The 26,055-nt window shown below is 45.9% G+C and overlaps 1 long non-coding RNA gene across 1 annotated transcript; it reads left to right on the top strand.

Moving 5' to 3' along the window:
• Positions 1 to 313: 313 nt before the first annotated feature.
• LOC306798457 lies at positions 314 to 17,481 on the top strand. The gene is made up of 3 exons (XR_013773355.1): positions 314 to 427; positions 14,500 to 14,693; positions 16,711 to 17,481. It is a non-coding gene; the product is annotated as an uncharacterized lncRNA (long non-coding RNA).
• Positions 17,482 to 26,055: the final 8,574 nt, after the last annotated feature.

The following is a 26,055-nucleotide window of genomic DNA, read 5'->3' on the forward strand; positions in this document are numbered from 1 at the left end:
ATTCACTGCCTTTTTAAGCGTTGAATCAATATGGAAGTACACTCATGCCAGAAGCAGTACTTTTGTCTGCCAGTTTTGCTCTATTTTATAGGGTGATTTTGCTTACACCACGCCCCAGATGACTGTTTAGAAGCGCCATCCCTTGTCCGGGGTCTGCTCGGAGCGCTTGCGAAGACCAGACTCCCTCAGTGCTGGGAGGATGTCATTCTAAAGTGACCCTCGGCAGTAGCCGGGAGCGGGATCTGGCAGATGGCCGTGCGGCAGCGCTGCTCCAGCCTGCCCGCGCTGGCAGTGCCAGCCGGCCCCAGGGACCCCGGCTCGGGAAGGACAGTCCTGCTGTCCTGAGGGCTGCCTGGAGCGGCCTCTGTGCCCAGAGCGTGCGGGGCCGGCAGGATGCGAGGGACCGGAGCAGGCAGAGCAGAGGAAGGTGAGAGGAGCGAGTGGAACCGTGAGGGGCTTCGAATGCCCAGAGTTCCTGCCCTGCCTGCCCCTTGTGCTAGGGGCAGAGCAGAATGAAAAATCTCCCTCTGGGAAAAAAAGAAAGAAAGAAAAAAAGAAAATGGTTATGTTCTGCCCCTAAATACCAGCTTTAGAGTGTGGTTCTGGCCCTCGATGGAAAGTGGGAGACACTCTGCAGGAAGCGGGGGAATCACGCTGCAGCGCAGCGGCTGCCGGGAGCGGTGGGCCCCAGAGACCGCCTTTCTGCGGCAGGGCGGAACGCCCCGGCGAAGCCTGTGTGGTCTTCACGGGAAGGGAGGAACTGAGCAAACCCACTGGAAGCCGGCAAGGGTGTTGTAATGTATTTTGGACAGCCTGTTTCAAAAAACAACGACTGCCTCTCTCTGCCTCTCTCTCCCCCCCTCCCCTGGCAGCCGCTCGCCGTGCCATGACATTGAGGGAGGTGGTGGTGACTGATGTAACCGCGGCCAGGGAGAGTCTCTTGCCCAATGTGCAGGGGCTGGACGGTGGCCAGAGAAATTTGCTAAGGCTGGGTTTTCTCACAACGGGCTTCCTGTGTCTGTGCACATACCTGCAACTGGGCCAGGTGCTTGGCACGGCTGCCTCCCCAGCCCAGTACACGAGGTGGCAGAGCTACTCAAGCCAGGAGGAGGAAGAGAAGGAGAAAAGGAAGAAAAGGTTGTTATTTCCCCACATGAATGCAAACCCAATAACGTACCTAGGCACTCATTGTTTGTGTCACCATGTTGTAGTTAATAACGCTGTCTGTTCCCTGCGGCCAGCTGTTCTTTGTGCTCATGGCTGGAGCGTGGGGGAGATCCTGAGGAGAGGCCTAGCAGTTTTTTTGCTGGATCACCACCTTTAAGTTATTGTGGCAGACCTTTAAAAGGATGTCTTTGTATGAACTGGAATATAATGCTCAGCTGGGCTCTTAAATTCTGGCTCTATTGAGAAAAGAGATCCGTTCATATTGATTGTCATTTTGTATGCAGTTCAGGCACCGACTTGTAGAAAATCTGGGCCAAGAGAGATATCATTAGGTATTTATGGGGGTTTGGTTGGCTCAGCAGTCAGTTTTTCCATTGTCATGCCGTGACAGTAGTGCATTACATACACCCTCAGGAGACATCCTTCTGCTACCACAACAATAAAGGACTTTTTTTTCTTTTTCTGACTCATCTTCAGCTTGGAAAAAAAATGCCAACCACCACCAGTAAATATAATTAGCAACAGACGGATACACTTTAGGTAGCTTTCAGAGCCCATTGGGATAGGTCCTGTTAAAATATAGCATCCTGGTTGCTCACCCATGCTTGGACCTCCAGCTGCATTCCAGATTATACTTAGATATTTTAACATAGCCTGGTGATGTTGTAGGCTGAGGAGCCATTTCTAGCTTGGACAAAGAGGAGGAATATATTTAATGCTGGGATCATCTTTCATGCAGCGCAGGAGCTTTGGCCAGACTCAAGGCAGGGGAGTACAAATGGCTGTGCTGTGCCGGATGCGAGGTCTGCTTAGCTCTTCATCCTGCCTCTGACAGGGGCCAGCAGCAGATGCCACAGGAAGGAGGACAAGAAGCAGAACAAGTCTAGACTGATTCAGCCCCAGTGTGCCCTCTTGGCTCCCTGCATACCTAGTCCCATTCACCAGAGCACAGGGGAAGAGGAAACTACTTCCTTAGGCCTGTTCTCCAGCCTCTTTGGGTCCCTGCTGTGCAGTGGCTTCTTTTGCTTCCCAGATGTGGCTTTGGGTGGGATGGATTTGCTTTGGATCCACTTGGTTACGTGGGGATTTCTGGGTTAGATGTGTCCTGGCCCCCTCAGTGTTTCCCTTATGTAAGCGTGATGGAGCTGGGAGCAGGTGGCACACAGCTGGGCTCTGCTGTCTGCCAGGTGGGTGAAGTCTGTGCCTGACCAGTTAGGGGCTGCTGCCTGCCCTGTTTGTGCCATTGGAGCACCGTGAAGTCAGGACCCTGCCTTTGGATCCGTATTTCACCTTGGAGTGAGGGCTGACACCAGTCACATGACTGTGAGCATGCCAACTGGGAGATTATATGGCTTTGTTTATTTATTTATTTTAGCCTGTGACTAACATGGGGGAGTATTTGGATGGAGCCACTCCTCCCAGAAATTGCTGTTTATATTTCAGTCTCCTGAGCAGAGTCAGTCATATCTGAAGTGCTCATAGCCCAGCAGTGGTATGTGGGCTCTGCTGGTATGTCCTCACATAACCTGGCTTTCACGCTGCTGGACAGAGTGTGGGCTGGTTGTTTGCTTATCCCAAGTACAAATGAGTAGAAGTTTTTCTCTGTATTCCTGATTGTTGAGCTCAGAGGGGTGGAGGAGAGGAAGAGCAAGCTTCCCTCTGAAAAGTGGCCAAGGGTTGAGTAGGGCCAAACCAGGAGTTGCACTGAGAAAAATGAGACAGTGTGGGAGGGGTGGTGGCCCTATAGCCACAGATAATATTGCAGAGCTCCCTGGTGCAGCATGTGTTCAGCACAGTCACTTGTAACACTGCTGTGTGTGTAAGCAAGTGAATACCTGCTGCCATGTGATCAAAAGGAGAGATGCTTTTAGAAACATGCGAGGGTGGTGTGAAAAAACGAGTCAGCTGAAGCATCCTTAGCTTGTAGGACACCTGTAGGCTAGTAGGCACAAATGAAACTGTGCACAGAAACTCCTCAAGTATCAAGCTGGTGTTTACTTCCATTATCTCTACTGAATTCCATCTGTGTAAGCTACTTATTTCTTTGGGATCTCATCAATTCAAGATGCTGGTTTTAGACACACCTGACCTCTGGGGGAAGGGCAGAGCCAGCTCAGACAACTTTGAGGGAAAATGGTTTCCTAAAGCAAGGGTCTTTGCCCCTGTTGCAGCGCAGAGGTCAATACAAAGATTAGCCAAGAATAATTTCAAGCCTAGGGCTTTAAACAGCACTTGACTAGGTTGCTAGCAAACTAATGGTATATGGGGGAATAGGATTTTGTATTCTTGAGCCAAGGGGAGGTTGGAGAATCCTGTACCCATATGTCATCAGTTGCTAAAGCAAGTCTTCTGGAAATGCTAAAGTCTGTCTCTCCCCCCTCCTTGCCCTATAGCAACGTAAGTAGCACAATTTCATCTTAGTTTTGTGATACATGAGTAATCCTGCCTCCAAGGCTGTCTGGGACTTCTGCATCACATCCTTGCTCCAGTTTGTAATTCAGTACAGTATTTTACAATGTCTGGGATAGAGATAATTTATTGTGTATTGTGCTCTGGTATGTTCGTTGAGCACAGTACTGTCTATGAGGTGAGAAATGGGGCAAGAGTCCTCTTGGGCCATAGATATCGGGTATTTTATTGTTTAGCACTTCCTAAGTCTTCACTAAGTCCCCATATCAGCTAATGATTGAGGTCAGACTTGTTAGCCTTCAGTCAGCTGAGGTTTTTTTCCTGAGCCGAGTTTGTAAACAAGTCACAGACTCAAACTTTTAAGCTGTCATGGCAAAGACTGGAAAATGGGAAGAAACCAATGCCAGCTCAAGTGAAGTGTATGCTGCAAGTGGTGCTCTCATTTCCAGCAGGGAGGACTTTGACATTCTAAACCTGCAGCTCAGCCATGGTAGTGCAGCAGAAACCCTCCAGAGAAAGAGAGCTGTGGAAACTTGCCTGGTGTTGGTGGTACCTCCTGGTCAGGGCCCAGCAGCTGTGGGACTGCAGGGAAAGTGTGTGTGGTGCTTGCTTATATATTCAAGTGAAGAAAGACCTAGATATTAGTGGTTCTCAGAGATGGTGAATGAGACAGGTTTGGTCTTGGGACCCCTGTGCAAAGATAGTGTATTCCGAAGGAGGTAATGGTGTGAAACTGATGTGAATGAGGTTCATGGGGTTCTGCTCTCCAAATATGAATTTATATTGAGGTCAGTGGGAGGCAAAGGTGTGTCAGTCTTTGTGTGAATGGGGGTTTTTGCCACTGCTTGAGCACAATGGAGATCCCTGGGGAAGCATTTACGAATGAGTTGAGTACCTGCACCTTGCCTGATTTATGTTCCTCTGGCTTGTGCTGACACACAGCCGGACATTGGCAGCTTTCTTGGTGTCTAGATCACTGCTGCCATGTGCTTAAAACATGCAAAGTGTCTTTTGGAGAGAAGGAATGGTATTACAAAGAGGAAGCTGCTGTGTGAGACTTAGTTTGTTTTATTGGATCATGCTGGGCTTGGTTTGGTAATTCCCTCTCTCTAGGCCCAGAGTTTCAATGGTTTCATATTTCAGCCCAGCACAGCATCAGTAAGTCCATTCTTCCAGGAAGGTCAGACTTAACTTTCAATCCATCCCTCCCCTTCTCCCTGGGAGACTAAGGCTGTTTAACAGCAGCAAGGGTTCAGGGTGCAGTCTGAGCACTAGGAAGCACTTTTGCTTCCTGTCAGTTTCTTGTCCTTCTGCAAGCAGGCAGGGACATCTGTCTCCATTCCCCGTGTGACCACTGAAGTGTCCAGCTGCCCCTACAAGGAAGGGTTCAGCTGCCTGTACCTCAAATGGAAGCCAAGGCCAGTTGTGGGTGCTTGCAACCTCCCAGGTCTGACCCTTGGCATAGTTTTCCCCCTGGCCTCACCAGCTCAGGAGGAGTCCCATCCAGTCATGATAAATTTGAAGGATGTGCTTTTACTGGCAGTGCCTATGGAAAATTTGTTGTGACAGATGACAGTGCATTTGCATCTTAAAGCTGCTCTGTGGTACTGAAATGAATAAGTAAGTGTAGCAAAATAAAATTCAGGAAAGAAAAAGCTCAAGAGGAAAGGTACAGATTTAGCCATCAGCCTGGTTTCATTCATTTTGGGCAAGGTGACAGCCACAAGTTCAGAATTCAGTGACATTGAAACCTGTCTCTACAGGTGAAGGGACACAAAATGGGATCTAATTTGTTCTTCATGGGGCATCACTTTCTAGTGTTCTTTTTTTTTTTTTTTTTTTTTTTTTATTTGGCAAGAAAGTACAGGTAATTTATATCAATGTCATCAAAGAGACATTCTTATTACTCACAACTGTGACCTTGTATCCAGCTAAAAGAGTTACAGCGGGTAACCAGTGAGATGCTCAGTTTACATGCACAGGGCAGATTTTCCAAGCAGCAGCTATGCTGGCAGGGCTACCTGCCATGCTGGCCAGCCACGTCGGTGCCAAGTGATTCTGGGAAAATGTGGGCAGTGACGCCACAGACAAGTAACGACAGAGATGAATTCCTGGAAGAAGCCTTCTGAGAGCAGCAGCCCCTGGTGCAGCACACTGCAGATGCACTACTTTAGGGACAGCTGAAATGTGGGAGAAGGGGTCACACTGGCACACTGCAGTGTCCTATCGGCACAGCAGGCAGCAACCTTACTGAGCTGGTCACGGAAAATGGGCTGCTGGGCCAGGAGGAAACAGCTTAGACACCACAGCTTTCATTCAGAATTAGCTGTGAGCTGGCCAGGAGCTGGCCAGGCATAAATTGTGTTTAGGGTTTGTCCTGCCAGCTGCGTTACCAACAAGGCAAAAACTGTCTGAGGAACAAGGCTCAGGTTCACGCACTTAAACCATACCTGTCATAAGGTTGCTAAGCTTTTCCCTAGGGCTGGCACTGCATTATTTACTGTATTGGCATGCTGTCTTTTCTGTTCAACTGCTGCATGATTGTACTATAGCACGTGCTGTTGACAAGGACTAAAGCTCAGATTGAGCTGTGTAAAGAGGTAACTGTGGCCTTGATCTCTCCATGATGAAACCCGAGCAAATTACTGGATGCCAAATGAGTTATTCCCTGTTTATTTCGGTTTAAGCAAGCTTAGAATCTGATCTTCAGATCATGTTATTTCTCTAATTCAACTGAACATATTTATAAATGCATGTAATGACCAAAATGATCCAATAAATACCAGCACACAATCCTAGCACTTGCAAAACATTGAATGTATATATTGGCACTTTTCTTATTTGCTGACTGCAGCACAAATAGGTTTCAGATTGGGACATCCAAGTTTGTTTCAGCAGCTGGATGCATGACAAAGCCATGTTATAATCTAGGTACTGATTACGGCTTTGCAACATGTTGGCTCAGCATGTGGTGAATTTGGATGCGTAGATAGATCCATTTTTTAGTGACCTATGACTTGATTTCAGCATGGAGAAGGTTGTCAGCATATTTGTGCTAATTAAGGAAACGGCATGGGAAACTCTTTTCCTCTGAAGATACAGCCAGAGCTCAGGAAGTGTCATTGCTCCTCAGTATTTTTTGTAAGAGCCAGTTCATCTTGAAGCAGAGAAATAGTCTCTTAACTGTATTTTTAAGCTGCACTGAAGCTTGTTTGGTTCTTGCCCATCTACTGTTTTAACCTGCTTCTGGAGGATGGATTGAACAGTTAGGTCACAAACACTTTAGGAGAGTGTTTCAGCTGTATTTGGGGCCAGTACTGCAGGTTTGCATTTTCTGCCTTGATTTGGTTTATTTTTAATGTTGACAGTAACTGAACACCAAGAAATAAACACAAGTTTGTGCTCATGCTTTACCGTAATAACTTTCTTGCTGCTGAAAATAGTACTTTTGCCCAACACTAACTCTTTTCTTTCATCCAGACAGTGTTTTGGACATATTATGCTACTCTTAACACGTTCCCATGTTCATGTCCTCAAGAAGGCAGGCTGAAATGTTGCCAACTCTATTAAGTTCTTTCTGTTACACTGAGTCAGCTGCTGTATTTTTACCTTTGCTCTTGGTCAAAGTATTACACTCGATTACCTTTTTGTTCTTTTTTTTAAACATAAGAAATAGCATTACAAAGGTTTGTTCCATGTTCCTACATTTCCTCCTACTTCAGTAACAAAAGCAGCACATTACTTTTGTTATTAATAAGACAGGTACACCTAGTAGCCCTTGTATTCCCAAGGGATTCACAGCTCAAATACAAAGGGCAAACAAAAATGGGAGAAATAAGTGCTTCTATTTGCATTTATGAGCAGGGAACTGAAGTAACCACAATAAAGGGGCACTTAATTCTTTCTTAGTGAAAGGCCAAAGGAAGAAGTCTTCAGTGAGACTGTAAGTAGACCCAGTACCAGCAGATCTCTGTTCTGCAGATGGCTCTGGACTGAGTTCTGCTCACAGGCCCCAGCAATGCTCAGTCAAGCAACAGCCATGTGTCCACGTGCTGCCTGCCTGAGCTCTGGCCAGCAGCCCAGCCCTTCACTGGGTCAGCAGGCACTCCTGTTCCCAGTGCAAGGTGCTCCCAGAGCTTCTGGCCTTCTGCCCTCTCTGCTTTAGTAACAATTCCTGCTGAACTGATGCCTGTGGTGAGAGGTTCTCCTGGCTGCTTGTATTGAGCATTGAAGGCCTCCAGAATGGCAGCTTCCATGACTGGGGGTCATGGCAGACCTTCTCCACATGCCAGTCCATGGGAAGAGTTTTGCAGCTCTTACAAGTTGAAGGTGGAGTCAGCTGTGACCTGACTTACCTTCCTTGGCATTTTGAAGTCTGGTGAAACATGATGCATAATGACACTTATTCTGCCTTTGCAAGTAGGAGACTGCCTTTAAGCCAGAGTGTCTCATCGGCAAACTCACCTCAATGCAGAATGCTTATTCAGATGTAACCACGAAAATGAGGGCTGGCTAAGTAATGCCTTTGACTGTAAGGATCCACTGAAGCTCATTATAATGATCTTAATGACTTCCAATTCAGCTGTGTCTGTGATATCAGAGTGCAAAGGTAATTATGGAAGTGCTAAATACTATTATTATTTGATATTAGTGACAGGGTGGAGGTGAGACCTGGTGAGCCCTGCTCCCATCTGGCCTAGAGAGGAATGAGGGTTGCCCCTTCCCTCCACCCCTCTGAAGGCTTGTAAAGGAAGAACTGTGCAGGCAGGGTGGAGCCAGGACTCTGCTCCCTCTTCCAGATGCAGCAACCTTGACTTTTACTTTGCCTTCATGGTGTCAGGAAGTGGCTTCTTTCCATGTGCAGTGAACTGAGAGAAAGGAGAAATGTCTCCACACCACCCTTCTTGCCTCCATCTCGTCAGCAAAGGGAGCAAACGTGCTTTCTCTCTCCTACACTAGTTTTGCTGGTCTTTCCCTCAGTTTACTTTTTCCAGTGGACCTCTCCTAGTACCTGATGTTGCTGTATTTTTCCATCAGCTTTATTTCTTAACTGTGTGATCTGGGTGGGGCTTCAGCAGCACCAGTGCTCCTTGGCTTGCATGGGATTTCTCCTTCCTCTGTGCTGGCAGCTCAGACTCTGAGGACCAGGAGGGGCATGTTGAAGCCTGACTTTGTAAGGGTGTCAGACCGCATGACCTCCTGAGGTCCTTGTCAGCCTCAATTATTCTGAGTTTTGGAGACCTTGTCTTGCTATTGACATAGTTCTAGCCTGTGAAAGTGCTAACCCTTTGACACAGAGGAGTTTTTAAGGAAACAGTCACAACTTAACGTGGTTAACAATTAGCTTCTTGTGTAGGGCCCAACAGACTAGGTGATCTGTGGGAACTCTCTGTGCTACCAGGGTCTGCACGGAAAGCTGCACCCAGCCTTGCCAGCCCTCCTGGATCACAGGTGAAACAGTGAGAGCACATTCAGTTAGCTTTGCTCATTGACCACACCAGCCTGTGCTGGGAGAAACCTGTGTGGTGGTGGTGAGTCAGACTCAGATGGTTACTTGATCCAAAGGAAGGCTTGATGATACACTGAGGCTGGGACACACCAGCAGTGATTATATGATGATTCACTGCCTGTGCTCTGCCATTCAAAACATCCTCTGTGTTGCACAGGCAGGGCCATTCACGGAGGCTGCAATGAGGAAGTGATGTTTGCACCTTTAGCTGCCACCTTCTCACTGAACCTTTCAGCAGCTGCCTGTGGTGTGGTGCTGGCCTCCCTCTGGGCAGGCTGGCACTGGGGTGGTGTGCTGGCAGGGCCCTTATGTGCCAGGTGACTACAGCTGGGCACTTCCTGCCAGTAATGTCCAACCTCACCCTCAGAAGGTTTGGCCAAAGCGTAGTGCAGCCAGGCATTCCAGTGTCCCCCCAACACCATCCTCTGCAGTGTGAAAGCACATCACTAGATTTCAATGCTGAGGGGCAGGTGGGAGCTCAAAGTCCTTTAATACTCTGCATGCCAGCCCATAATTTACACATCATTATTCAAAACTCTCGTAAATTCTTTGCAGAGCTGTTCCCATTTCCATTTTTCCCTGCTGTCAGAAATGTGCACCCCACACAGCCCAGACTGCTTCTGTGTTTCTTTTATAGAGGGGCACATAGTCTGCTGTCTATACTTCCTTTCTTCCTGTTCCACCCACCTTTTTGTCTTTCACTCTTCCTTTCCTCTCCTCCAGATCCTCTCCTGACAGATGCATGCACTCATACGGTTTTACAAAAATGGTCTGAGTGTACTGACTACGTCTGTCTCGTTCTGCTAAATGCTTCCCAAAGTGCTGATATTACTGCATGCACAGCAGGGAAGTCCTCAGAGCCTGGGAAGCACCATTTTTTCCTGACCCAGGAACTGATACTGCTTGTGACAGTTTGCTGGCCACTGGTAAGATCTGAGGCACAGAAAGTTTACTCACGTTGGCTGGGACTCACAAACATGTTGGGGCTAATAGCGTGCATGGTTTGTATTGTGCTTTCCCTGAAGCTAAGTTGAGCAACATATTAGGCATTACTCAGAGCTCCTAAACCTCGTGTTTTGCCAGTGACAAAGTTACAAAGTTGAAGTACAACAACCCTGACGTTTTCTGTGTCGTGTAAAGGCCAAGGTCCAGCAGAGTTGTGATCCGTCCTCCTGGTCTTACAGTTAGTTCTGCTTGGACTTTTGTCACATTTAAGTCTTCAGCTGTCATGCATTCTTGCCAGCTCTCCTGTATGTCTAAATAACTAGGTGAACTCTCTCTGGAAAAGAATCTGTGCAATTAATTTAGTCCTTTCTTCCTGTGAATGAACTGTCTTCAAATTGTTTTTCAAATGTATTTTACATGCAGTGGTATTATTTGTGTCCCATCTAAGCAATAGCTGGCCATGGCTTCTCTGTATGATCTTGGATGTGGTTTTAAGTACCCTCTGCTGGTTATTCATAGTATGCATTTAGTCATTTAACAAACATGGTATTAGTTCTGCTCCCTAAGTGGATGACTAATACTCTTATAAATAGGAGGAATGTGATCTGAAAGGTCACGTGAATGTTCCCAGTGTGAACATATCCCCAAACTATGAGACTTCTCATTCCAGGATCACACTTGCAAAAAAGAAAATGCTCATTATTAGGAAGAAGGAAAACAGTTCAAAACTCATTCAAGCAATTTCTCTGCTGTAACTCGAACAATTTGCAATTGTTTGTAGAGTTTTGCATTGCAAAAGGTTTTTGCAATGTTTGTTTTTCTCTGCAATCTCTCCTGACCTGCTTGGGAACATATTATTTGGAGCAGTCCTGATCTCTGTCCTATGCCAATGCCCTCCCTTGGAACACAACAAGACCTGAATGTTTCTTAAGTAAATATAAAAACCATCTCTTTACTTTCTTCCTAATCTCTTTCACATCACTTTGAAAAACAAGACAGCACCTAACACTGGATTCCAAAGGAGATGAGAGCACACAGTACAGGTTTCTGCACTGCCTGTAAACTGTCAGCTTTCCTCAGCTCATTTCTGTGAAGAGATGTTGTGCTGCCCAGGCAGGGGTGGAGGAATGAGAGGTTCTTTTAATGCAACCTCCCAAGAGGTCATGTTTCTCTGATGGAAAACGCAGGAGAGAAAATGCAGGAGATCAGCTATGCAGGCACCCTCATCTTTTAATTTTTATCAAACAAAGACAGAATCACTGACTGCTGCTGCTCTCCTGCACCTGCAAGGTTTGATTTATATTCCCAGTTTCTAATGCTAAGGAAGGGAGGACTGGTGGCCTCAGGACATCCAGCTTCATTTCATGGTTTTGCCAGACTCACTGAGGATATGGCTGTAGCAAATGCTTAGCCCAGGTTTAACCCCATGCACTATCTGTTTTGGCAATTCAAGTCCTTGGCTGGTGTGTGGCACCCCCTTGGTCAAGTGCAAGGCTCTCCTTGGCTGGAGCAGTGAGGGAAAGCACATAAGGCTGGGGCAGGGGCAGGGGCTGGGGCAGGAGGGCCTTGCAGAGGCCACATGCCAAGGATTGGGCTGCTCCTGCTGCTGTTATGATGCCAGCCAGCGAGGTGCCTTTTCTGCTTGCCTGGGGTGTGAAATCAAAATTAATCCCTTCCAGTGGAGAAACAGGCAACTATGGCACCATCTTTCCCCCCAACTACAAGTCAGGTATGCCCAGGTGCTCACCTGGCGGGATTTGGTAGGGTGGAGCATAGCAGAGTGAGATACTCCTGGACACAGGCTCAGCTCCCAGGTGGGACATGGCACTGGCTGCATCATCTCTGCTCTGCTCAGCCTCTTCAGTGTCAGATGTGATGGCTTCAAGCAGCTGTGGCCAAAGTTAGTTTGGCACTGCACTGGAAAGAAGTGGGGGAGAGGGCCGGCAGGGACACTGTCTCTGACTGGAAAACACTGTGTGACCCTGGTGTGACAGATGTTTAAACCCTCTTGCTCTCCAAAACCAACTGGTCACATACTGACTACCTATTGGGAACAACTGGGCCATGCTAACTCCTTGGGAACAGCTTGGTAGAACACTGTTTGACCTGGGCCAAACTGTATCTAGGACCACACTAAGAGCTTGGTGGTGGATGGTCGAGCCCTGATTCGCTGGCTTGATTTTCTGCTCTAGATGCTGCCAGTCTGGCTGGTGTCAGGCAAGTTATCTAATGCATGACATAAGAAGGAAAAGACTCCCAGCCTAATTTCTAGCCTTTGTCACTTCATGCCCCCTCTCACATTGGGGTAAGAGTGCATCCTTACCTACAGGCCAAGGGAGACTGACTCATTTGGATACTCTGGGAAAGGGACATGTGGTTAAAGTCTAAATTCATGATGGTGGTTTATAGAAATTTGATTCACTGAAGAGTTGGAGTAGGCATGCCATGAAGATAGTATTCCCCATTCACAGATGTGTTGTAATTTTGTCCATGATTATTATACAGTTACAGAAATGCATTAGCATTAAAGTATGTGGCCTAAAAGCAGTCAGCTCTGTCCTATATTTTCCTCCTGCCAGCCTTTGTCTTGACTTTAGGTTGCAGATTAAAAAGGACAGCTGAGGGTCTGGGTCCTCCCAAACATGCTATGCATAGTCAAGGAGTCCCAGAGATGTGATAGACTCTACATGATGTTTCTTTCTGAACACACAATGTTTCCTGACTTCAGCAGTCTCAGAGACTTGATTTCAGTGGAAGATAGTATGCATAAATGATGCTTGCTGGAAAGTGCATATGCAGTTCTTATAAAACAGTGTGCATGTCTGCATGTGCCTGCACTAAAATAACAGGGCAAAGGTGACTGCTGTATATTATTTACCTGCTGGTTGAGATTTATCTGCCTGCCTTACGGACTCCTGCTGCTTGTCTCTCAGATTTTGTTCCTGGGAAACATTTCAGTTTGAAGAATTGTGTTTGAGGGTGCTTTACTATGGCTAGGGGGCTGAGTTTAAACTGAAATAATTTAAATTGAAATCAAATGTTCCACACAGGTTACTTTAGATGTGTAAATATTTGTTTGCTCATGAGTGCAATCTGAATTTCTCTTCTCCCTTGGTTGGCAGCAGAAACATTTTTCTTACTGATGTCAAGTAGGTGGTAATGGTGGGGGCAGCCTTGTTTGTGGATAGTGGCCAGTTGACAAAGATAAAAACACAGAAAAAGATGGGAAGAAAGGAATGGATAGTGTAATTATGCCTGATAAGCATCAACATGACACTACATGTGATATATACACATTTGAAACCTGCACACATAAACACATAAAACATTCAAGACATGGAATCAGGTTGTTCCACACAGCAGCTATAATTGCATAAAGAAACTAAAAGGGATTTTTTTACAGCATGGTGCTGGCAGTCAGAGCCTCCCTTCTGACTGCATCTGGGAGTAGAGAGTGTTAGTGTGAGCAGAATAAATGGTCCTTTTGAAGGCAGCATGGCAGACACCTGTGCAGCACCTCACTGCTGCCGGGTGCCAGGCATCATGACTAGACAAAAGCAAACCTAATTACTGCAGACCTTGAGCAAGATCCTCGGAGGTGACTGTTGGAAAAATGCACCTACATGTTCCAGGTGGATCTTTTTTCACTACTGTTTAAATCTTGTTTTTTATACTTGCACAAAGGCAGACCTGGTTTTGCACATTGCAGGGCTGCTGCACTTCTGAAGAGGAGCCATTTTACAAAGGAGAAAGGAGAAGCACCTACTCTATTCCTGAGCTGCTGCCTCTCTCCTGGAGTCTGAGAAAATGAGAAAGCAAGCCCCCAAAGTTTTCTCCTTTTCCACTGGGGCACAACAGAACAAAACAGAATTTCTGAATTGGAAGGGACCCAGAGGAATCATTGAGTTTAACTCCTAAGTGAATGGCCTGTATAGGGGATTGAACCCACAACCTTGGTGTTATTAGCACCATGTTATAATCAGGATTCAGGATTTCCTATGAAGCAGTAACAGGACAGGCTTTCAGGATTCTTATAAGAGTGAATTTAGATGCCAGAGAGTGGAATTTCCAAATGCATTTCCCTTCCCACACCATTTCTTTTTCATCTCCATAAATCTGTGTCAGTTTTTAAAGAACCTATTTTGGTGGGAGGAAAAGAGGACAGAACAAGTGATGAGCTATTCAGAGCTAAAAGAAGAGATTCATGCTGCCAGAGGTAATACTGTAGAAAAATGTGTCAGTGTAGCAGATGATAGTTCTGCTCTCCTAATGCCTCTCCTGAAGCATCAAGGTGTGTGTGTTTCAGAGGCAGTCTATGAACAGCATGTTGAAATGGTTGCCATGGCAGTGACTGAGTATAAGTTAGAGAGTGTGATTAGCCAGAGTTGGCCTAAATAGCTGAAGGGAAGGAAAAAAGAAATAAAGGGGCAAAAAAAAAGGCCAAGGACTTTCTGTTATTTCTAATACAGATCCATCAGCATTAGACTGTGCCAGGAAGAAGAAGCGGGGCTGATGAAAAGGACCTTGCAGGAGCATGCTTCACACTCCAGCCCCAGCAGCACAAGGACCTTCTTCCCCTTACAGTGTACCAGGACTGCAGCTGCAGTGCCAAGCAGCCCTGTCAGGGTCAATTCAATGAAATGGTGCTTCTCCAGAGTCAGAGGTCAGGCCAGGGCTCTGCTCCACTATCAGCACAAACAAGCTGCTCTCCTGGCTGATGTGGGGCACAGCCACATTTGAAATGTGGGAGACTGCCTGCAGAGAGGTTGCAAGGCTTGCCCCAAGAGACACAGAGGGCTGCTAACCTGGGTGGGGTGTTCATTAGCAAAATCCCTGTCCCTAGAGCCACTCCAGTTCTTCTAGCCCACTAACCCACATCTGCTTGATGCACGCCTGTGAAAGGTATCCTGTCTTCATTTGGAGCCTGTAAATTGGAGTGCACAGCTTTTTTTGTTAATTCATTGCAGTAACTCATTAAAAAAATAATATCCTTATATCTAATTTAAATGTGTATGATATTAGCATTCAGCCTGTGCTACATGCTGTGTTATTCTCTGCTATATTTAAAAAAAATCACTTCCTGACATCCTGTGGGTTTTTGTAGGGAAGATTTCTTAGGCACTGGAGTCACTTTCAAGCTTGTTTTTGAAGAAGGGGAGATTCAGAATTCTTTCTCTCAAAGGATTTTCTTTTAGCTCTTCTCAGGGAGAAGTGGAAGAGCAGGAGACCAACATAAAGATGTCTCAATAGCAGGTCTGGATAGAGAAACATCTCTAGAATCTGTGGAGTGCCACATTAGGGGGCCAGATGCCCAGTTTAAAATCAATAGCAGGCATTTTACAAGCTGAGAGTATGCAGGTAGGTGTTTGCAGGAGCAGAGCCTGCTAGCCTGATTCCCTTCTCTTATAGCTTTCTAAAATAGAGAAGTTTAATTTACATTAGCCTGAAGTGCTTCTGCTCTTAGTCCTTTGAGTGAAATATGAATCTACTTAGGCCAGTCCATAACATATGACCATTACCAAGGATATTTTTCTCCCCTGATGTCCAAAGGGATCTGTAAGTTCCTCTGTTGAGTACAAACCAGCAGTACTTACTGTGGTTAACAGGCATCTGTTTTGGCTGGCAGAGCTCGGATGAGAAAGATCAGATGATATGGCCTGCAATTTAGGAGGAAGAAAAGAAAAACTCACAAGATACCTATTTGCCCTGCAATCAGGTTGGCTTTTGCTGTCATTTGCAGGAGTCTCTTCCACTTTTTGCATCTCTTAAATCCTTGTCATCCAGGTTTGAGAGCTAGGACTATCTTCTTTGGCACCAAGTCAATGATATGTTTTTTAGCACCAGCAGTCATTCATATTTTACATTGCTGTTCCTCTCTGTTCCTTTCAAGCAATAATCGTAAATATCAGCTTTCATTCCTAGAGCGCCTTTCATCCCAGGGGCTCCCAAAGTACTTTCCAAGCTTAACAAGCTTATTGTAGAGTACTCCTCTAGAAAGGATGAAACTTGCTTCCCATTAAAGCCTGATTTTGGGAAGGAAAACACTGAATTATAATGACTTCAATACATGAGGGAGCCTTTGCAGCTGTTATTTACTATACATGTTCCCTTACCAAAAGAGATTACTTCTTGCTCCTTCATCCCCCTGTCTCCTCAGCTTAATCCAGCAGTGCTCAGTTACATCAGGGAGCAGAGTGCAAGTAGGAGAAATGATCACACCCTATGATCTGAGGAAGTGCTTTTTTTCTGGAATGTATAGCTGCCTTCAACAGTTTCCGACAACTCCATTTCCATCCAGCCTATTTTCTCTTTACTGGGGCAAATGTCCTAGGGCAGAGTTGAATGTCCTGTGTGGCTTTGGCCAGAGAGGTCACCATCCACAGCTTGGCTATGCTACAGATCATGTGAGAAACTGTAGTCCTCTTCAGGACAAAGTCAGCTGGCCTAATTTAAGTCACATTCCTCTTCAATCAAAGCAAAGCCAGTGTCTTTACTCTGAAATTAATCACAATCTTTGAAATGGTCCTTTATTTGGCTCATCTGCACGAGCAATAATACCAGAAGAAAATATTGTTACTGGTATTTTCTGAACTGAGGAATTTGTTTCCTAATGAATCATATGATTAATTTTAAAGCAGCCTGAATCTGGACCAGTGTCAATTCGTTTTCTCTTCTTTCAGGGGGACTCGGTATGGTTGGACCTGTCCATATCATGATGCACAGAACTTTTTTCCATGCTGCTGTGTGGGAAAATGGTCTCTCCTCTGCTTGGCTGAGAGAGGCTGGGGTCAGGCACACAAACTCTCATTGCTTCTCCAAGGACACACCAAGAACTTGTGGTAGAAGTGGGAACAAAAAAGTCCTATCTGATTCAGTGCTTCATCCGCACAAACATAGTTTATCAATACAGATAGCTTTAGATGAAAGATACATCAAAGCATATTTTTGGCTGCTGCTTTCAGAAGTAGTACTAAATCTCCTGGGAGAATCCAAGCAGTGAGATACGATCCAAGTATCAAAATCCCCATCTCTTTACTCTGTCTCCTCCACTCTCACACTGGTTGGGTTCACAGGAAAGCCCTTGAGGTTTGTCATCTACTCCCATCAGTAGATTTTGGTTCCTAAATGCATTTTTTGCTCTTTTCCAACAAAACAGTGCCTGTTTCAATACTAACTGGGAAGATTTATAAATTGGCAAAGGATACAAAAAGAATAATGGAGCAGCAGTTACTGTTTACATTGGCCACCTTGTATAAATGCTGATATTAGCATTTCTGAAAGGATTCATTCATCACTGAAAAAAAGGTTTGTACCTGTGAATAAGAGCTTGCCTGGGAGGGGCTGTGTGTTTCCTCTCCTCTATCAACAAAGCCTACAAACATGAAGAAATGGTTTTGCAATGGATATTAATGTATACCTATTATTTCAGGATGACAATAAGCCATTGAATATATTCCATGCAGCAGTAAATGAATGAAAGCATTTACAAATGTAAAGAAAAATAGTTTTATTTTCATGTGTCATGTTTATTTATGTATTTATTTAGGGACTTGAATATATATAGACCTGCACTAGAAACAACAATGGCTGCTGAATATTCCAGAATATGACCACTTCTGGCACTGTCAGTGAAATAAACACTTTTAGAAGAACCCTTAAGCCTCCCTTACCTCCTGCTGTTTGTCACACTTGCTGCAATTTGCCTTAAATTAGTTGATTTCACAGCAAGGTTCATGGTGCTGTTTTGTTTATGAAAGAGGTTGGTACATTCTGCACTGGCCCTGCCCACATGCTATGAGGCACAACTCAGAGATGGAGAAGGGCCCCAGCATGGCCAGCACAGCATTTGTTCCATATTCATACTGTAGGTCAGGGGTCTTTCAGCAATGGTGGACACATAACAGCAGTTCTGTGGCAGGCAAAAGTGTCCAGACTCTGTGGGATGGTTGCATTTTCACTAGATTTCCTTGGGATTCTGTAGGACGAATATCAAACTCTTTTTCAGGTATGTTATTGTGATAAAACCTCTAGTATGACATTTTTCTTTTAACTTTTAGACTGCTTCACTTTTAGGCTGGAGGCAGCTGAGGGCTAGGTTGCTCTCTGGGCACTCACACAGCTCCTGGCATGGAACAGCTTCAGTTCTGGCAGGAGACAGGCCATTGGTGCAATCCAAATGCCTTTTATTTTTTAATGAAAAATCTGGAAGGTAACCTGCTTGCAAACACACCTCTCATGACAAAGGTGATGCTTTGCAAGCACAGTGTTTGTAAAGCAGAGGAAAAGACCAAATGTGAATGAAATGAGAGAACAAGGATAGTGCTAGTCTCTGAAACTCCTCTAGTGGAGTTTCTACTCAGCCTTTTAAATTGTGGACAGGGGAAGCTGGGCCAATGACTGATGAGGTACTATGAGGATCATTCCCCCCACGGGCAATGGTTTCAGCATGCAGCTCTCTTGCACACAGGAAGCAGAAATAATACTAGGAATCTCTACCAGGGCACATGGATACGTAACAGGCCAGTGATTTCATCATAAGTGGTTGAGAACAAGTGCCTGCTCTGCAACAGAAAAATTTCCCTTAAACCTGGGGCAGATTGCCAGTCTCAAATGTAATCCTCATGGTATTACTTCCAAAGATGAAACGAGTATTATGGACACTGTCACTGAGGCAGTAGTCTTTAAATATAGCTGCAAACTGCTGGGTTTAATGTTAACAAACACTAATGCTGAGGAAGACAAGACAGGTAGCAGCACTGATAGAGTGTAATATAATGTGATGGCTGATATGAATGTGAGTCATTCTAGCCAGAGGCTTTAGTATAGGAAGTCGGATAAAAGATATAAAAACAAATCTGATTTTTTTTTTCCTTCCTGGTGAAGGTCACTGCCAGGAATAGCATGGGAAATAATTAATGCGGGAAGAAATGTTCCCCTTCAACTTAGAAGCATTGTCTTGCTTTACAGTTTCGTTCTCCTCTTTGGGCTCCTGTATCCAACACCAACAAACACACGGGGTCTTTCTCCATAGGGCGCTGGCGATGTCCCACCCTGCGGGCAGGGACTGTCCCTGCAGCGCTCATGGCTCTGTCAGTGGGTGTCCCCTCGCTGGCAGTCCACCCCAGCACTCTCTGAATGGGCCTGGGAGGCTGAATGGGGCTCTACGTAATGGCAGCCAATTTCCTGCTCGGCAGGGAGGCCCAGTGCCAAGGCTGTGTGTGACAGCCTGCTGCTGGGAGGGTTTCACCTCTTTCCCTCTGCTCCTGAGCCCTGGGGAGGTGGGTTATCTTTTCCTGACCCTCAGTCCCTGTGCTTGTGGAGGAGGACATGGATGACTCGGTGACCTTTGCACTTGCAGTGGCACAGGCTATTCCCTGCTCATCCCGCAGAGATCTGGGAGGCTCTGGGCTGCTTGTTTGCTCCTGTGAACAGCACTGAATTTACAGATGTGCAGGGGCACGAGGAAGCCATGCAGCTGTGTTGGTAGAGTGCATATAACCCTCCCTGGGGCAGGAGTGATCCACAACTCAGCCCCTGTGCTCTGCAGGCATGCTGTACTGCAGTTTAATTCCCTTTCCTCAAAGCACTCTTTGAGTGGGGACAGGTGAGGAGAGGAGAGTTCCTCTGCTTCATGTCACCACCCTGCAGGATGGAAACAGGGCAGCTCCTGGGGCTGAGGGGCTGCTGTTCCCCAGGGGACTGCTTTGTTTTCTTGCAGGGTGCCCTTAAAGGGAGAAGCACTGGTGGGAATCTCTGAGCTTCACACTGCTGACTAAAATCTCCTGCATGTGACTGTCTCTTCCACCACAAAGGACCGGTCACATTTTCCATTCTTTGCTCTGTGTGGCTGCTCTGAACATCCGAGGTTATCTCTGCACCAACCAGCTGCCTCTTCTACTGCTGGCTCAACAGGCCTTCATCTCTGCTTAGTGCCCATGCCAGGGTCACTAAGGCAGTTAGCAGAGATTTAAGACACCTTCATTTTTGGAGGACTTTTCATTTGGGAGCCCAGGAGGTAAAAGTTCAGATCTCCCTCCTTCAGCCATGACTCTGCAGTGGACTTTCAGGGGTAGGAGCACTGCAGAAGTCCTGAGTAACCTGGAACTCTGAGATAGCACAGGAAAAACCTATTGTGGGAAAATTGCTAATAGCAGAGGTAAGCTCTTAGCCACATTTTCCACTGGCGTTACAGACTCTGTTTCAGCCAGGTTTCCAAACTGCTTTTTGGTGTTTATCCAAAGACTTGAGGCCACACATTCTCTTATGGGGGCTTTTCACAGCTGCTTCTTCTTGGAACAATTACAAGGAGTGCTGAGTTGGGTGGGATGATCTGTTGCTCTCAGGTTTCTTTCTTTGGAGCATCTCTGTCAAGAAAGACTGTAAGACATAATAATTAACATACTTCTAGATCACCATAATCTTGTCAAACTTCTTGTTGTGATCCCTGTGAATGTGACATTTGTGAGCTCATTTACCACAGCTTTTATTCATTTTTTTATTCACTGAAAAAAGAAGTTATGTAATTCAAGTTTTTCCTTGTTCCTTCTCTTTTTGCACTTAAAATTACCATATTTGCAGATAGACTGTTCCCATGGCTAGCAGCTGGTGTGGTGCATCGGGAAGCAGATTCACAGAGGTGGCTGTTTGGTGCTGAGCACTTGCTGTGTCAGGGGAATTACATCAGAGTGCCTCAGTTCTGGTTCCCAGAGACTGGATGCTCATCAGAGGTTGGAGTGCAGGAGTTGTGCTCCTGGAGTCCATCTCCTCATTTTCTTTCACTCAAAGGGAATCGAGGTAAAGAAATGTTCCCTGACATAAATCAAAACACAGCAAATGGAGGAAACATGGCATTTGCCTCATAAACTCATTCATAACGTGAACAAAATCCAGGACATAGAAAGACTTGTCAAAAACCCAAGGTCAAGAGACCAAGGCCAGACACATCACTTTACCTTGAGGTCCCACTTGGTTTGAGTGCGTGGCAAACGGGGCAGTTCTTTGGCTACTGAAATAGCTGTTTATCTTGGCTGAGCAGCTCTCTTATTCTTTCTTGGATAAAACTTCTAATCGATTCTTCTCTCCTCATACACTTCCCAACCTTCCCTTTTGCCAAACCCGTACTAAACATATACATGTATATCTGTGTGTGCGTAGGCAGTCATGTCTGCTGCTGGGATTTCCTCCCAAACAATACCTGTTGTGCTGGCCACAGCATTTCTCTTGGTTCCCATGCTCTGAGCAGTTTGAGTTTCCTGCTGGCTCAGCAGCAAGACTTTCAGGGCTTTTTATACTTATTCTTCTTTGGGAGCCAAACGGAGGAGCGCAGTTGGCCTGTGAATAGTGAGCTGGCTGGGCAGGCAGCAGGAAGCTTGCATACTAAACCGTGTGAACTTTGAGAAGGGGAAGAAGGGGGCTGGGGGCTGCTGGCTGGGCTTCACGAGGTGTTTGTTGCAGCCCTCTGCCTTATAAACTCATCATCTCAGCACAGGGATGCTCTTTGCCAAAGGAGCAATAGCTGTAAAATTGGGGTACAAAGAAGCGAGAGAGATGAAAATGAAATTGCAGAGAAAACAGGAGGAGGGATTGGAATGTGGAGAAGAGTGAGGAGGTTTGGGTTTTCATTATTCACATGAAAACTTGTTAATGGGTTCCCTTTACAGAGTGTTGCCACTGCACCTCATGCAGCACCGCAGGTCTCACAGGCCCTCTTGTTCACACCCTTGCTGCCCCAGCAGCAGCCACACCATTGGTGTAAGGGCAGCTTTTCTATATTGCACAGACAAAATCAAAAGCACAGAAATGAAAACACACTCCTCTCTTGCCCCCTGCACCCCACCTCCACTCCTTTCTGTTTCTGTCAGCAAAGATTAATAAATAAGCAGTTTCCCAATTGCAAGGCTCAGGAATCATGGTGTGGCTATGAAAGGGGCTTGAAGAGCAGCACTGTGAAACGCCAGCACCAGCTTGTTGGTCACAGGCAAAACCATCCCTGAAGCAGAGGGAGAGGTGTTTCAGCAAGTGCTGTGGCATCACTGCAGGTGCAAGCATGCAGTGGGCATTCTTGGGAAAAGGTGGGAGGCAAGGGGAAGGAAGGAGGGACAAATTGAGCCCATCTGTCTGCAGACCTGCTACCTGCCTCCTGTCTGCATAAACAATGTGCTTTGAAAATGAGGTGTCAGGGGATCGCACATTCTGCACACATGGTCATGAGCAAGAGCAGCCTGATGTATGGTGCCATGATGGGTATTGGTGGGATGGCCCTGTGGCAGGGAGAGTGTGTGTGTGTGTGTGATGTAGAGATGGAAATGCTCAGCAGTGACAGACCAGGCGGTGGGCTGAGGCTTTTTTAGTTTATGCCATAACATGATTGCAAAGTGACCTTCCTGACCTGATCCAAAATAAAAACCCACAGCTTTCCATCTGATTGGCAGCACCCTTCACTGAGGGTGCCCATTACTCCACACTGTAAATAATCCACACATGCACAGTAAATCTGAAAAGCTGGGGGCCTTGCTCCCCTACCCAGCTCAGCAGCTCTCTGTGTCTAGCTCCAAATTGAGCACTGAGCAACGTGACATGTGCTTGGCACCTGCATCCTCGTGGTGCCCCCTCAGAATGAGTAGCTTGCTCTGGACATCTGCAAGTACTGGGAAAGGGGCAAGATTTAGCTCCAGGTCCAGAATGGGCTCCTGGAGAGCCAGTGGAGGTCCTGGGGAGAATCACTCTTGAAGCTCATATAGATCCCAAAGAGTTTCTGCTTGGGCAGCTTGTGGCAGAGCACAGGCACTTCTGAAGGAAACAAGACTCTTTACCATGGTCTTCTTAGAAAGTACAAAAGCAATTTTGGGGAATTTACCTACAAATTTGGGGAATTTACCAAAGTAAATTTATCAAGTTCATACATTTTCTGTTCATCTCTACTCCTGACTCAGCAGAAGCTCAGTTTAAATTACACATATTTGACTTTGATGTGGACTCTCTGTTTTTAAGACTATCTAACGCTTCTTATAAGACCAAGGGTTCAGTTGCTTGTAAACCCCTGAGAACTTTATCTCTCTACCACTTAGCTGTTCTGGGTATCTGTCTCAGGCTGAATGCATCTGGGAAGCTTCAGCAAAAAATGGTTTTGTTTGCTTACAAGAAAGAGATGAGAGAAACTATGTTTTTCTTCATATTCAAACATGTTTTTAAAGTGATCTGTTGATGAACTCTAGCACTTTCTGCCTCTACAGGAGAGGCTTGAAATTCGGCAGATATCAGGAATGTACCTTTGGTTGTTTTTCATGGGGGAAAAAATAAATAAGTTGAACTGAGAAACTATAGGGGAAAAAAGGGCCTCAGATCTCAGCCATTCAACAGAAGCTTCTTAAGAGTTAGAATCTGAATTTCTGAAAACACTTGCTCAGTGGAAACTTGTTCCAGTTTGATGGCTAAATCACAGATGATGATATAACAGGCACACTGCAGCTGCAAGTGTCAAGCAGCAGCTCTTGGACATTATTTTTCTGTGCTGACAGGGCCACTGCAGTGCTGTGCACCAGAGCCTGGAGGTGCTCCCAGATGTGCTCCTTTGCTGATGCTGAGGTGAACATGCAGGAAGGCTGATGTGCCTTCGAAGACTAGGACCTGGCTGAGGAAGGGAGGGAGGGAGGGAGGGAGGGAGGGAGGGAGGGAGGGAACCCTACTGCAGTGCAAAGGCTGAGGGCCCCCTGCCTGGAGAGATGAACTGGTGTCAGACATGGAGGTGGATATGGGAGCAAGGACCAAGGCAGAATACAGGCTGGAAGTACCAGGAGGAGCAGAAGAAGTCAGATTTGGGAGTATCCTCACCAGATCATACCTCCTGCAGAACCCAGGGATTCCTGCTGTGCAGTAATTGTCTGTTGTCAGCAAATACATGGGGAAGTGGTTGGCACAGGCTGTGAGTCATTTCTGCCTGCTCCCTCAGCAGAGGTTTTGGGCTATCAGTATTCCCAGTTATTCTGCTTTTCAAGCCCTGCCAGTGAGTCATGCGGTAGCCAGTGTGATGTCACATGATGGGATTCCTGCATTTTTGTTTCAGTTTGCCATGTGTAAATCAAGGAAATGACACAAACACAACATAGACTGAAAGTATGGGAAGCTTGTAGGGTCAAGCACTCAGCAGTTAGAAATGATTGATGTAACACTTACCATCTGAGTCCCATCTGCACAGGCACCATGATAGTGTTGCTTTTAGCTACAGGATTAAAATCCATATGTAAAAACTTTTTGCCCCCAATAACAACTCTATATCTTTTGATGCTCAGGGCAGACAGTTCTCAGGGGAGTTGAGGTTGTCCTCCTTGTCCTCCTTAATTGCAGCTCTACAGGATGAGAGGATCCTGCTTCACCTTCAAGGCCACAGCCGACAGCAGTCCTCAGCATTGGTGATGAGAGGCAGCACCTGTGTCCCTGACCTGCAGCAAGACCAAAACAGATGGGGTCCTCAGATAAATTACCTACCAAACTCAAGCAAGCCCCCATGAGGCACATGCAGAGTGAGGATTTGTATAACTTGTAGCTTGACCACAGTTGGGGGAACTTAGGACCCTCATGAAGGCTCATTTCCCTTCCCTGGCAGAGTATCAGTACCAGCCTCTGAAGCCAGACATGCTTGATCTCTTGATTTGAACAGAGCAAGCTAACATTTATCTTTCTAATCTTATTCTAGGAGACAGTTGAATTATTTTAGCTAAAAATTACCTGAGGCAGACATCCAGCATGGTGCATTTGAGCTCGAACAAGCCATCACTAATGGGAAGAGTTAAGCAACTTTAACTCCAGACAGAGTTCACAGGGGAAAATTAGAAACTGGCTCTGTAGATGCCCCACTAGAAAACATGTAGGGGTTTGTGTGAAATCCTGCTGCTATGCATCCAATTGCTACAGGCAAGTACTGACCTGTGCTTGTAATGTGGCATTTGCAGGCTCCAGAGGTGGACTTGCTGATTTGCAGACCTACCAGGTAGCTCGTGCTTTGCTGTTATATCAAATGCTGGGGAGAAATGCTATTTTAATGATGGGAAAATGTGAAGAGAAACACATTGGCTTTCTCTTTCCATGTGGGAAGTGCAGGCACAGAGCAACAGGACCCTGCTGGTGGGCAGCACACATGATGTGTATAGCAGGTTGCTTTGCAGAAGGGTGTTGCCATTGTGGCTGTGAGTGGTCCAGGAGACTCACTTGGCAACCTCCGCATCGACTGAGGTTGTGGCAAGGGGTTGAGACAGCTGTGAAGGTTACCAGCAGGGGGTTAGCAGCTCAAACTTCCAGTCTGCATTTTCCTTTTCTGCAGGAAGAGGTATTTTCCTTTCTTGTTAATTCTCATCTAGAGCTCTGTAAACAGCGTTCTCTCCTTGATGTTGATACCTTCAAATGATTTTATCTTCCTCTTAGGGATTTACTTATCCAAACTGTACTATTTAGTTATTTAATCTTCCCTTTAGTTATTTGATTGTTGTTCATTGTTGAATTCTTTCCAGTATGCCAACATCTCTTTGACACATGAGTGCCTGCAGCTGCTTTATCTGTTTAGAGGATGGCTCAGACCCAGCAGCACACTGCAGAGAAAAGCCATCTCCCTTCTGCTCAATAACACAATGTTTTTCACCTTTATACAGGTCCAAATGAGGCCCTCTTATTTTATAAAGCAGCATTTAGTTTGATACTTTTTCTTTTCCGTTTGTTAAGCCCTTTCCAACAACTGCTATGGATTATTTTTCCAAATGTTTCCTTGCATTGCCCATGTCCCAGCAGGAGCTGTTAGATGCTATTTTCTTTCCCAATCCCTCATTTCAGAAACATTTTTTTTGTGAGATCATAACTAGAAACCAAATCTCATGCACTCCTCCTCATTACTACATCCAAAATGACCCTTTAACAGAAAGAGAAATAAATGCTTTACAGGTTCATAAGTCTCCAGTTTGTGAAATGATTTGTCTCCATTGACAGTCATGCTGGGCACTCCCTGGGGTCTGGGCAGGATGACAGTTTGGATATATGGA

This window comes from Erithacus rubecula, assembly GCF_903797595.1.
Source record: "Erithacus rubecula genome assembly, chromosome: 2".
In the NCBI taxonomy this organism is placed as follows: domain Eukaryota; kingdom Metazoa; phylum Chordata; class Aves; order Passeriformes; family Muscicapidae; genus Erithacus; species Erithacus rubecula.